The sequence below is a fragment of the Pteropus vampyrus genome, unplaced genomic scaffold (assembly GCF_000151845.1).
Source record: "Pteropus vampyrus isolate Shadow unplaced genomic scaffold, Pvam_2.0 Scaffold13, whole genome shotgun sequence".
Lineage (NCBI taxonomy): Eukaryota > Metazoa > Chordata > Mammalia > Chiroptera > Pteropodidae > Pteropus > Pteropus vampyrus.
In genome coordinates, this window is record NW_011888794.1 from 7,745,347 (window position 1) to 7,757,756 (window position 12,410).

At 39.3% G+C, this 12,410-nt stretch overlaps 1 pseudogene; it reads left to right on the forward strand.

Annotated features, from left to right (window-relative positions):
* Positions 1-5,065: 5,065 nt before the first annotated feature.
* LOC111733221 lies at positions 5,066-5,184 on the forward strand (annotated as a pseudogene).
* Positions 5,185-12,410: the final 7,226 nt, after the last annotated feature.

The window sequence follows — 12,410 nt, forward strand, 5'->3', positions numbered from 1 at the left end:
TTCTTATGCAAATGTTACAACTGTACTTCATCTGGGGCATCAAATTAACTTTGTTAATTCTATATCAAAGAAAATAAACTCGCTACTTGCACTAAATGGAAAAAAAAATGCTTTCTTTTTTGTAGTTAGCATACGCTGGCTAAGCTGGAAATAAACTGCTATGCAGTGTGTCTAAGCATCTATTTTGCTTTATTACCTGCTATCAGTGACTGCTCGTTTACCTTCAGTTAAAATACAGTTATATGGAACTAGTCTGGCAAGGTCCACTGCTTTTTATTTCCTTGTTTAAGTTGCTGCCTCCTTTCAGCTCCAACTTAATAAAGTTCATTAATTAGAACTATGAACCAGGCCCTGTTTATAGATATTGGGAAACAGTGTTGTCCGTAGCCAGTGTGGGAATAAACTGTATGTATCGCTGAAAAGTGCATTTTGCCCTCCCGTTACAATTCCTGTTTTTCTGAAAACGAATTTTAAAAATCAAGAGTAGTAAAGGACATTTACATATTTAAGACAGCAGGAAACTTAACAGGAAGGAAAGAAGTTAAAGAATTCTATTGGGTTTTTGTTTTTTTGTTTGTTTGTTTTTTTACATGATTTTGCAAAGACTTAACGCTTTTCACAAACACGACTGAAATTCAGCCAGGTAGTTTGGATATACCAGGTGACAGGTCAACACTCTGGAAACTTGGAGCTGGGGAGCAGCCACCAGGGAGAAGCAGCCTGGCAAATAAAGAGAAGTGAAGGTGACAGACTCCTAGGGGCAGGAGAAGTCACCAAATCAGGCGGTCAGCCCCCAGAGCATCTGTCTGAGGAGCTGAAAGACAACCTTCTAGCAGGAGGGCCGGGAGCCCACGGCTGGCAGAGCAACTCAAGTGGCTGGCCTCCTGCAGGTCAGTGGCCCACACTGCCTCGCTCGCTGACAGGAGCATGTTCTGAGCAGGCCTGACTAGGAAGACTATAGCCAAGAAGAAGAAAACAGTCAATAGAGATAAGTACCAACTAAGAAGCAGATCATTTTTGTTGCAGATATTTCTTTGATACAAGTATGCATTCAACTAGGGAGTGGGGGTATAGCTAGGGTTTTAATATTCATAATCTTTTAGCCAACTGGAAATGAGAACTATGTTCATGACCTTTAACTTGAGGGCAGACAGGTCCACTTTTGTGTTTCCGAGCAGTTTGTTCATTCAAATTGGAAGGTAAAAGTCCAACTTGAAACCATCTGATGGCTCAGTGCCCTTGATGAGCACATTTCAGCCAGGCCGATGACAAATCCCAAATGGATTCTCCTCCTCTTCCTCTCAGGTCAGTATAGAGAATTTGGCAAGAACACACAGACAACTAAGTGATCGCTGAGTTGTCCAAAAGTAAAAGTCTGCTGCTAACAAATTTTCCCAATCAAAGAAAGTAATATAAAAAGGGAAGTAAAGACTTACGCTCAAGATGGTGGAATAAGTAAATGCCGTGGTCGCTGCTTCCCACGACCACAACAGAATTAGAACAACCATCACTGAGAACCTCCTCAACACAAGCTGAACAAAAGTCTTATAATTAAAGATATAAAGCGCCAACTACATGGAGACGGGGAGGAGGGGAGGAGATGCAGAATGGGCAGGTCCCATCCCCAGAGTGTGGCGATTAAGAATGAGGAGGGAAATCTCAGCTGCAGAGGTAACCCCTGAGGAGCGAGGGGTCCCAGCTCCACATCAGGCTCCCCAGCCTGGGACAACAGTGCAGGAAAGACAAGTCCTCATCTGACTGTGATTCTGTCTTCCTAGGATTGCATCCTAGGAAGACAGAACAAGATGGCCAGCTGCTGGAGACGTAGGCGCTGCGGCTCTTAAAAGACCTGCACACCGACGCACTCACAAACTCACTCTGAGCTCCAGTGCTGGGGCAGCAGCATGAAAGCTCCAGGAACATATAGGAGAAACTAAGTTATCTGGCTTCAGGGTAAGGACTGCAGCGGTCAGAACAACTGTCTCTGGGATAGAATTACTTTCAGACGCCATTGTTCCTTTGCTGAGTCCTCCCCCAACCCAGCCGGCAGACACAGGAGGGCACCAAATCTGAGCTCTTCGTTAATCTAGCTAATGCCGTTCAACCTGCTCTGGTGACTCCCTGCCCTCGTCCCACCCGACTCCCATGCCCTGCCTGAACCTCTCCCAGTGGCTTTTCCACACAGGTGGCCTGCTTCAAACTACTGGTTATAAGGATACTAGTTATAAGGAACTTAGGGGAAGAATAGATGAATTCAGTGAGAACCTGAATAAAGAGAAACCATAAAAAAGAACCAGTCAGAAATAAAATATACGATAACTGAAATGAAGACTACATTTGATGGAATCAACAGCAGATTGGAAGATGTAGAAGATCGAATTTAGTGATTTAGAAGACAAGATAGCAGAAAACAACCAATCATGACAGCAAAAAGAATTTTTTAAAAAATGAGGATAGCTTCGGGGACCTTTTGAACAACAATTAAGTGTACCAACATTTGTATCATAGAAGGACCAGAAGGAGACAGAGCAAGAGATTGAAAACCTAGTGGAAGAAATAATAACAGAAAACTTGCCTATCCTGGTGATGGAAATAGATATATAAGTCAAGGAAGTGCAGAAAGTCCCAAATAAGATGAACCCAAAGAGGCCCACACCAAGGTGCATCATAATTAAAATACCAAAGGTTAAAAACTAAGAATCTTAAAAGCAGCAAGAGAAAGGCAAATGGTGCAAAGCTGGAAGCTTTTGCTCTAAGATCAGGAACAAGACAAAAACGTCCACTTTCACCACTTCTATTCAACATTAAAAGTCCTCGCCAAAACAAGCAAAAAAAGAAAAGACATTTGAATCAGACAGGAAGAACTAAAACTCATTTTTTGCAGATTACATGATACTGTATAGAGAGAACCTAAACATTCTGCTAAAAAAATAACTATTAGAACTAATTAATGAATCCAGTAAAGTAGCAGGTCACAAAATTAATATTCAGAAATCAGTTGTATGTTTATACAACAATAATGAACTATCTGAAAGACTAAATTTTTAAAATCCCATTTAATTTATAATTGCATCAAAAAAAATAAATTACCTAGGAATAAATTTAACCAAGGGGGTAAAAAAAAAAAAAAAACAACTGTCTAATACTCAGAAAAGTATTAGACATTGAAGAAAGAAGAAAGAAACTGAAGAAGATAAAAACGAATGTAAGTATATGCCATTCTCAGGGGTAGGAAGAATTAACATTGTTAAAATGTCCATGTTACTCAAAGCAATCTACAGATCAATGCAATCCCTATCAAAAATACCAATGGCATTTTTCAAAGAACTAGAATAATCCTAAAATTTATATGGAACCACGAAAGCCCCCAAATAGCAAAAGCAACCTTGACAAGAACAAATTTGGAGATATCACCTGATATCAAACTATACAAGGATATAGTAACCAAAACAGCATGATACCACTGGCATAAATACAGACACGAAGATCAATGGGACAAAATATAGAACCCAGAAATAAACTCACTCCTATGTGGTCGATCTATGACAAAGGAGGCAAGAATATACAATGGAGATGAAGACAGTCTCTTCAATAAATGATGTTGGGAAAACTGGACAGATAATGTAAAGAAATGGAACTAGACTACCTTCTTATACTATATACAAGAATAAATTCAAAATGGATGAAAGGCTTAAATGTAAGTCTTGAAACCATAAAACTCCTAGAAAGAAACAGGCAATAAACTTTCTGAAATTGCTCTAAGTAATATTTTTTTGAATATGCCTCCTTGTGCAAAGAAAACAAAAGGAAAAGTAAACAAATAGGAGTATACCAAACCAAAAAGTTTTTGCACAGCAAAGAAACCCATCGAAAAATTTAAAAACAGTCTACTGAATGGGAGAATATATTCACCAATGATACATCCAGTAAGAATGTATCCAAAATATATAAGGAATTCATACTAAACACCAAAAGCACAATCAGGTTAAAAAATGGACAGAATAATTTCTCCAAAGAGGACATACAGGCGGCCAATAGAAATATGAAAAGACTTTCAACATCACTAGTCATCAGGGAAATGCAAATTAAAACCACAATATCACCTCACACCTGTCAGAATGTCTGTCATCAATAAATCAACAAACAAGTATTGGAGAGAATGTGGAGAAAAGGGAACTCTTGTGCACTGCTTGTGGGATTATAAATGGATACAGCCACTGTGGGAAACAGTATGGAGGTTCCTCAAAAAATAAACAATAGAACTACCATATGATCCAGCAATCCCGCTTCTGGGTATTTATCCAAAGAAATCCAAAACACTAATTTGAAATGATATATGCACTCCTATGTTTACTGCAGTATTATTTACAATAACCAAGATATGGAAGCTACCTAAGTGTCCACTGATAGACAAATGGATAAAGAAGAAGTGGTACATATTACTCAGCCATACAAAAAGAAGGAAATTTTGCCATTTCTGACCTAGAGGGTATTATGCTAAATGAAACAAGTCAGACAGAAGAAGACAAATACCATGTGATTTCACTTATATGAGGAATCTAAAAATAAACAAACATACAAAACAAACTCATAGATACAGAGAACAAACTGATGATTACCAAATGGGAGGGGAGTTGGGGGACCAGGTGACAAAGGTGAAGGGAGTGAGAAGAACAAATTGGCAGTCATAAAAATAATCATGAGGATATAAAGTAACACATAGCTAATACAGTAAATAATACCATAATAACTTTATGGTGTCAGATGAGTACTAGGCTTATGGGGTGGTTACTTCGCAAGTTACATAAATGTCTAATCACTATGCTGTATACCAGAAACTAATATATCTTATGTCAATAGTAGATGAAAAAAACCACAATTAGAAAAATGGGGAAAAAAATGTAACTTCCTTCTGGTAAATACAGAAATATAAGGGAAGCAATCTAATCATGTATGTATACATGTCCTTTGCGAACATTTGAATATTTAAGTATATCAAAAATACCTAGTGTTTGTATGAGAAAGTAGACATCAAAAATTCATATCAAAACTTTCTGGTACATCTGTCTACGGCCATGCCACCCTGAACAAGCCCGATCCCGTCTGATCTTGTAAGCTAAGCAGGGTCAGGCCTGGTTAGTACTTGGATGGGAGACCACCTAGGAAGACCAGGTGCTGTAGACGTAAAAAATAAAAAATAAAGGAATTGTAAGCTGACAAGGTCCTTGCAATCTGTGAGGTCAACCAATGGTTGCCTCGCCTTAAAACAAAATTTTTTTTCTGGTAAAGATATATAATACAATTATTTATCCAAGTTGTTCTAAAACTTTTAGTTGTTACCATATTATTTATTCAAAAAACAGGAATCACTAATGACTTTTAAATGTTAGTTTAGCACAAATGATTTTTTCCTGTGTTGAGTTATTCTTATTTTAAAATATCACAACCCAATGTAGGTTTGAGTTTACTAGTTAGAAAGTACATTATTTAGGCTATAATATATATATGTGCTATATTTCATCTCATTAATTAAACTCTTCATAGGTAAGCACAGGTGGACTAGGAGCATATTCGATGATTAGTTTTGTGGTAACCTTTTGTACAGACTGTAACTTTTGGAAAATAATAGATCCTAATGTATAAACTGCTAATTGGAAAAAAATTTTTTTAAGTGACATTTACTTTTTTTCTTCATATTAAAATTTCAAGATCCAGGAATTGTAGCTGGCAGTGACCCAGTACTCAGTCTTGTCTGGTGAGTTGTCAAAAGGCAGCTGTTACATGCTCTTACCAGGCATGAGGCTTCTTAAAATATGTCCGAGGGCCAAACTGTTAAACCATTTTGTTCTAAGAGCTACTGTTTAGGAAAACACGTGGCGCTGCCAAAGAACCACAGACTGGATAGCATTTCAGAACTGATTCAAATGTCCCCATAAGATGAAAATAATGGAACCTTAAACCGTAAAAACTCATCATTCCTAAACAGAACTTTGCTTTTCAAAATAGGTATAAGGAAAAGGTTTCAAGGAGGGTGGGAGATGTTGTTTGAGGTAGAATGGAAGTTAGCTGTGCCTTTAATTAGGGTTTGACTGGACAGGACAGGTCTCTTTGTCTCCTAGTCACCAGATTAGATTTGAATATCATGTTTGACTTCAACAATTCCTACCCTTCAGGTATCTTCAAGAGACAAGAACTTAAAAGGAACCTTGGTTTCTTTCAGGAAACCTTAAAATGATAGATTTTTTTTTCCCCCCTCTACCATCCATTTTAAAACTCCAGCCATTGGACCAAAAAATATTTTAAAACTCCAGAGAGTGCCTCTTTACAATTAATATCGCCAACATCCTCCATGCTCTTAGAGCTCTACATTATTATACATTTCATATTTGAAATCTAAATTTTATAAAGGCATTCTGATACTGGAATTAGAACCCAAATTTCTGGATTCTCTCTTCGGGGCAGCTTATTCACCTTCTTTTACAACAGCCTTTAAAAGCATTTTAGTAATCTCTTACGTAACTTAACTTTTTAAAAAATTTTATTGTATCTAAAGTTTGTGGCTTTCCAATTTTCTCTTGGCGCTTTTACTTCATGTTATTTATATAAAGATTATAAACCTATTCCTAAAAATTTCTCCCTTTTTAATAATGGGTTACTAAAAATTTATTTTAAAGATGAATCTCCAAAGAGAATCAATCTAATATCAATATTTTCTATATAATCTAAGCGTGATGTTCAAGCATGAGACCTATGACAGAAAGGTATAAGCAGATTGAAATAAGCATTATGGTGAATAATTTCATGAGAACAGGACTAAGTCCTCGGATAGGTATATTCTAGTTAATTACTTCCCAGTGTCTGTTTCCATGAACTTGGCTGGTTCAGGTCCATCTTTGCATCCAAAAACAGTAGATTAACCATAAATATTTAATAACATTTCATTTAATACATGTAATAATATGTATAAAGGCTAATATAGTTAGATACAGATATATACTAGTAATATGGAAATGTCTATTTACATCCTTTGTAATAATTTCGAGGCTCAGTATGTATAAAGCATTCTCTATTAAAATATGTCAGAATTAGGCAACAGAAGTTTAGACCTCATAATTAAAGTACCTAACCTCTGAGGGAAGCTCGATTTTAAAAATGAGATATCTCTTTCCTTCCCTGGTTTCAGGCACCAATACTTGGCCCTTTCACTGCAAAACCAACTAGTTGCCTAATAAAAGCAAACAGGTGCCTCTCCAGGCAGCAGTGGAGGGTGTCATCTTGACTCTTTTCCTTTTTCCTTAATGACCTAACAAGAGCCATTCTGATGATTTTAAGAGCTGTGACTGACAGCCACACCTGTAGCCTACCCAGAGCATAAGCGTCCAATCTGCCTGTGATAATAAATAAAATCTTGTTGTACTATTATGGGATGTGTGGCAAGGACAAGAATTAAGGCGGCTTTATAACTCCCAGAGGAATCCGGTGATATTTCTGGCGTGATCTCACACGTCGTTCTGTCCTGCCTGACCTTGTATCTCCCTCCTGATTTATAGCTTGTGTCCATCACCCGCTCCTTCCCACAGCCTCTCCCCAAAATAAAGGATTGCTGACCTGAAGAAAACAAATCTGATTTTTAAAAATCTTTATAGGAATGTCAGTTAAAACGTCCTGGAAGTCACTCCGTATGTGTTCTGCAGAACATTTACTGCTTCCAGTAGATTAAATGGTATGTCTCACTCTATGAAATGAATACTGAGAGATGAAAAGACCTCATCAAGAAGTTCCAGCTTCATTCCTTAATAACTTCTGGGGTCCCTGGATGTTACAGGAAACATGTATTCACTACATTCGCCAATTTACCACCCACTTTTTTAATGATCAGTTCCTTTATCCTGGCAGACACTGGGGACAGTTGCCTCTCAGGCACTTCCTCATGAATCTATCTAGAAAGGGGGTTTTTGATATGTTGCGATAGCTTTTCTCATACTCTCCAGAGAATCTTAACAGTTTCTGTCTGATGAGCCAAAGGAGAACACACTTATGGAAGAATGGACACACTTCAAGGACACTTAAGCATGAAGATATTAGTGGCACATGGGAACGGCAGCCATGCCTGTGGAGACCAGATGTCCTGTTCGTGTAGGACGGCCTTGTTGAAGATGACCATCCTTTGGGCATTCCCCAGGTACAGCACGGGGACAGCGAAGTTAGATTTGCTATCCTCATAGCTCCAGCTTTTCTTCCTCTGTACTTGAGCCTCTTTTGAGTTCTTTAAATGGTTGGTAACAGCAAAATGTTACTTCTATGAGGACATATACATTTTAACTGATATCTGACCTATAAGGGTTGAAAGTCTGCGAATGGAGAGTTGAGAAGCAAACAATCTGTGCTCACTTATTAAATTGAACCCTAAACCACACCTTCCCTCGTTCTTTCAGTCTGAATACCAACCACTCTTACCACCGTCCTGTCTTCAAAGCGAACTACTTCCCCCTTTAATCCTGAGATCAAAAGTATGAACCAAGTCCCTTTCCTCCATCCCCCTTTGTAGAGCTGAAACAAGGTGGTATTTGAAAAGATTTTACGAAGCTCTGAGTAGAAAAGTGGAGGGATAGATAGAGGCAAGAAATAGGAAAACATCCAAGCTCATACACAATAGTTCTCGCCCTCCACAGCAGACATGTGCCTCCCATTTTGAGGAGAAGTTGATGAGTGCAGTCCTCTGGTAGGACAGCAGAGGAAGCGTCTGATGACCCATTTCTGAGGAACAACCCAGCTCTCATAGCTTCAGGTATCTTACAGAATCGAATGGCAACCATTGATTCAGTCCTAGAATTATATCCCACATGTCCACAGGGATTGTCTGGGCACTTTGGCCTTTCCCAAACCTCAGAAGCAAACAACATTGAACTGTATGGTGGTGTCAGCCAACACAACATGAGGGTCAGTTGGACCCTGCCTGGGCTGACAGGACTGACTGGAGGGTGCGAGTAGGGGTAGAGACCATGCACGATACAGGGAGTTAGGTGAAGGGTAGAAGAGGAAGCATGAGATCAGAGGAGTTTGCTGAGTGGTACGGGAAGGGATTCCCTCCATCGTGGGGGCCGGAAGCAACAAGGATGCTCAGCAAGTCTGTTCAGAAGAGGACTCAGAGGATAGGATAACCGCCTTTGAACCCTGAAAAGCTTCACATGGAAAAGATAAACTTATTCTATGTGTCTCCAGAGCCAGGGCCAACAGTGGATACGAAAAAGCATGTCAACTGTAGAGCTGCCCACCGATGAGAGAGGCCAGCCTTCAAATTTATGAAGTCTGAGTCTTAGAAGACAAGCAAGTTCTTATAAGGAACATTGGAAGTCACCTAATTCAAACTCCTTATTCTCCATCTGAAGGGTGAAGTGACAGCCGCTCACACCCACACCCTGGAGCCCATGTCTCAATTACCCTTTGTCCTCCCTCCCTTATCACGCAGCCTCCCTCACCAAGCAGGGGCCAGTCCCTGGGAGGTAATAAAGGATCGATTACTCAGGTAGGAGGTTGGCATGTACGAGCACTGAAGGGCTTTATCACTCTCAGAATCTGTGTTCCATGATTTTATGGGATCATAAGTGGGTGCCCTAGCCTTGGGGACTATCACCCTCGAGTCACCACATATTCTGCTTGCTCATCTCGTTGAGAGACGTTAATAACTCCTGGTTTATCTATGTGCCTGCACCAGGTCTTGCAACCAAAATAAATCAACCCTACGCTAGAAAGTAGTGGTCTGGAGAGGCAAAAGTCCTTGTGGACAGGAATTTCCGCTAAGGACCTGGCACATTGTCTGTCTGAGGTGGCGGCAGCTCACTGCCAACACCAGCACACGTGGTAGAAAACCTTCACCACGTGGGCTGCACACGCCTGTGCCAGGCAGTGTTTAAGCATGTTCTGTGTCTCATCTCACTTCATGTGTGGGGCAGCCTCATGAAGAGGAATTGCTATCGGAGCCAGTTTAACCAGTGAAGAAACTAAGGAGAAGTAATTTACTCATGGTCACACAGCCAGCAAGAAGCGACCTCGGGACTAAAATCTAGGCATTCCAAAACTCTAGACACCATGATCTCACTCGGAACTCCCTCCCCGCACAATGCCGAACTGCCTCCTGGAAGACACCAGGGTTAAGAGTCAAACGCTTCGCCCGCCCTGTGCCTTTTAGGCGTTTTTGTAGTAGCCTTTACAGATGACTCTCCACTCAGCTTCATTATTTCTTTACAAAGTGCTACGATTTCCCAGAATCTCCAATACCTATATACCAAAGATGAAAATGTATTAATTGTATAAAACATGTTCTCATGTGAGTCCCTGTCATCGCCGCTTCTCTTTGAGTGCATGGTATTGTCAAATAATCACGCATGTAAATTTAAGGCGAGTGAGTTTAAACAGGAACATATGCAGCCTGAGTTGGTCAAAATGACCAACAGTTGACAGGAATCGAGGGTCCTCTGAGACAGGCCACTCTTCCTCACACTGCCCCTACGATGGATGCTTTTCCTGCACAGACGAACGGCTTGTCAAGCCCTCCGTGTTTTGAAGACTCATGAGATTTCTGCAAGTGTGGAATGTAAGAGAGATGAGCTCTTCCCAAACCATTAGCCTCTCTGCGAAATAACAGTGTTCATCATTTTTGTGTTTCCCTTGGCTTCCTTTTCTCTTTTCCTTTCTTTCTGAATTTAGGGAGAAATCGAAGCACAATATATACGTCGTAACTTTGAGAAAACTTTGTTTTAGGGGGGACAAAATAATCCCTTTGTTTAAAATAGGACTTTTAATAACATCTAGAAATTTTAGTGTATTTGAGGTTTTTTAAAAACAAATTTAGAATGTATGAAGGTTTTAGAAGACTAGTCCACTCATCAAGGTATTTCTGTTACTTTTGAATAGTAAGCTGTGCCCCTTGGAATAACATATTTTGAGAGGTTTTTGAATTTCATCATTTGGATGAGGCAATTTATGTTTCAATCATATTGAAACTAAGAGATTCATTGTGGATGGAGTGAACTTGGTATTGGCCTCCATAGGCACACTTTCACTTTTTCTGTTCTATAACGAGCAATACTGACAGATAAATATTTAAATCTTTTAAGACAACTAAAAACCAAATTTGCCCACTAAAGCATCCCAGTAGAAGGGTCTATCTGTCCATCCTTTTTGTTCCTCACAGATTAATCCTCAAGCTAAAGGTTGCTTATACCCCTTGCATACAGATCTACAAGCATACACACCCATTATCTAATTTGCTTTTGGAGAAAAGGGGCCATGTTTTGTTAAGTACATCAGCATCCTGTATGAAACCTGGCATAAAGCTCAATAAAATTTACATTAACTGTGTTGAAAATAATTAGTGAGAAATCTGTTTAGTGAAAGAAAACCGAGGAATCCATTAGAGAATATGCTCCCGGCTTATTCTTGGGCAACTCTTCTCCTTTCGCTAAAGTCCACATATGTATGTCAAACAGCAAGGAGATGCAAGAGCCCGTCGTAAGCTGTTCAGATGCCAATCCCTAACATTAACCCATTTACTCAATAACGCCAAGGACTGTGCTAAATACTGGGGATATAAAGCTCAACAAACAAAAATAGCCCATGCCCTAAAGGGCTATATAATCCACCAGGGAAGATAAAGAATAAGTGTGCTTGGTATAGGAAGTACAGGCTTTAGGAGGACAGCGGGATGGGAGGCTAACTGAGCTGATCAGGAAAGCCTCCTGAGTACTCGAGCTGAAGCAGAGAGGATGGGCAAAACCAGGCAGGCAGAGAGAATGCCAGGTAGACCAGGTACAGAGGCTTTGAAGAGGAAACTAGCATGAAATTTTCATTGGGAGACAAAAATAAGTCTGAGGTTGAGAGAAAACTAATCAAGTTGGCATACTGCTTCCTCTCTAACACACAGACTGATATATATTTTTTTAAACTGTTGGAATTTTTTTTTTTTTTTAATTTAACCGAGGTGGTATAAATGTTGCTGAGGCAACTGCAAAAGGCAAATAACTAACAGTTCCTCATGGTATCACACATACTTAAGTTTTGTTTCACCTTTATAAAAGCAGAATCTAGTTAGTTTAGGAAGCTTCACATTTTTATTAGCTTTACCTGCATCAAGATTTCTATATTTAAGGTGTTCCAAGGTGATCATTTATTATATTAATTATTGCAAAAATCAGTCTGCACTAAATTATCTTGGTATTTGAGGCAAGCGCATTACCTTCCTACTTGATACATTTTCAGTATGTACTTTCATGTGATTATTTTAGAAAATAACCATACAGTTTGAGATTGTCTGCCACTCTAATTTTTAACACAACTGGTATAAAACGCCATTAGATCACCCACATCACTGTGGGATGTAAATTCTTTAGAAATGATGGGGAGAAAGAATA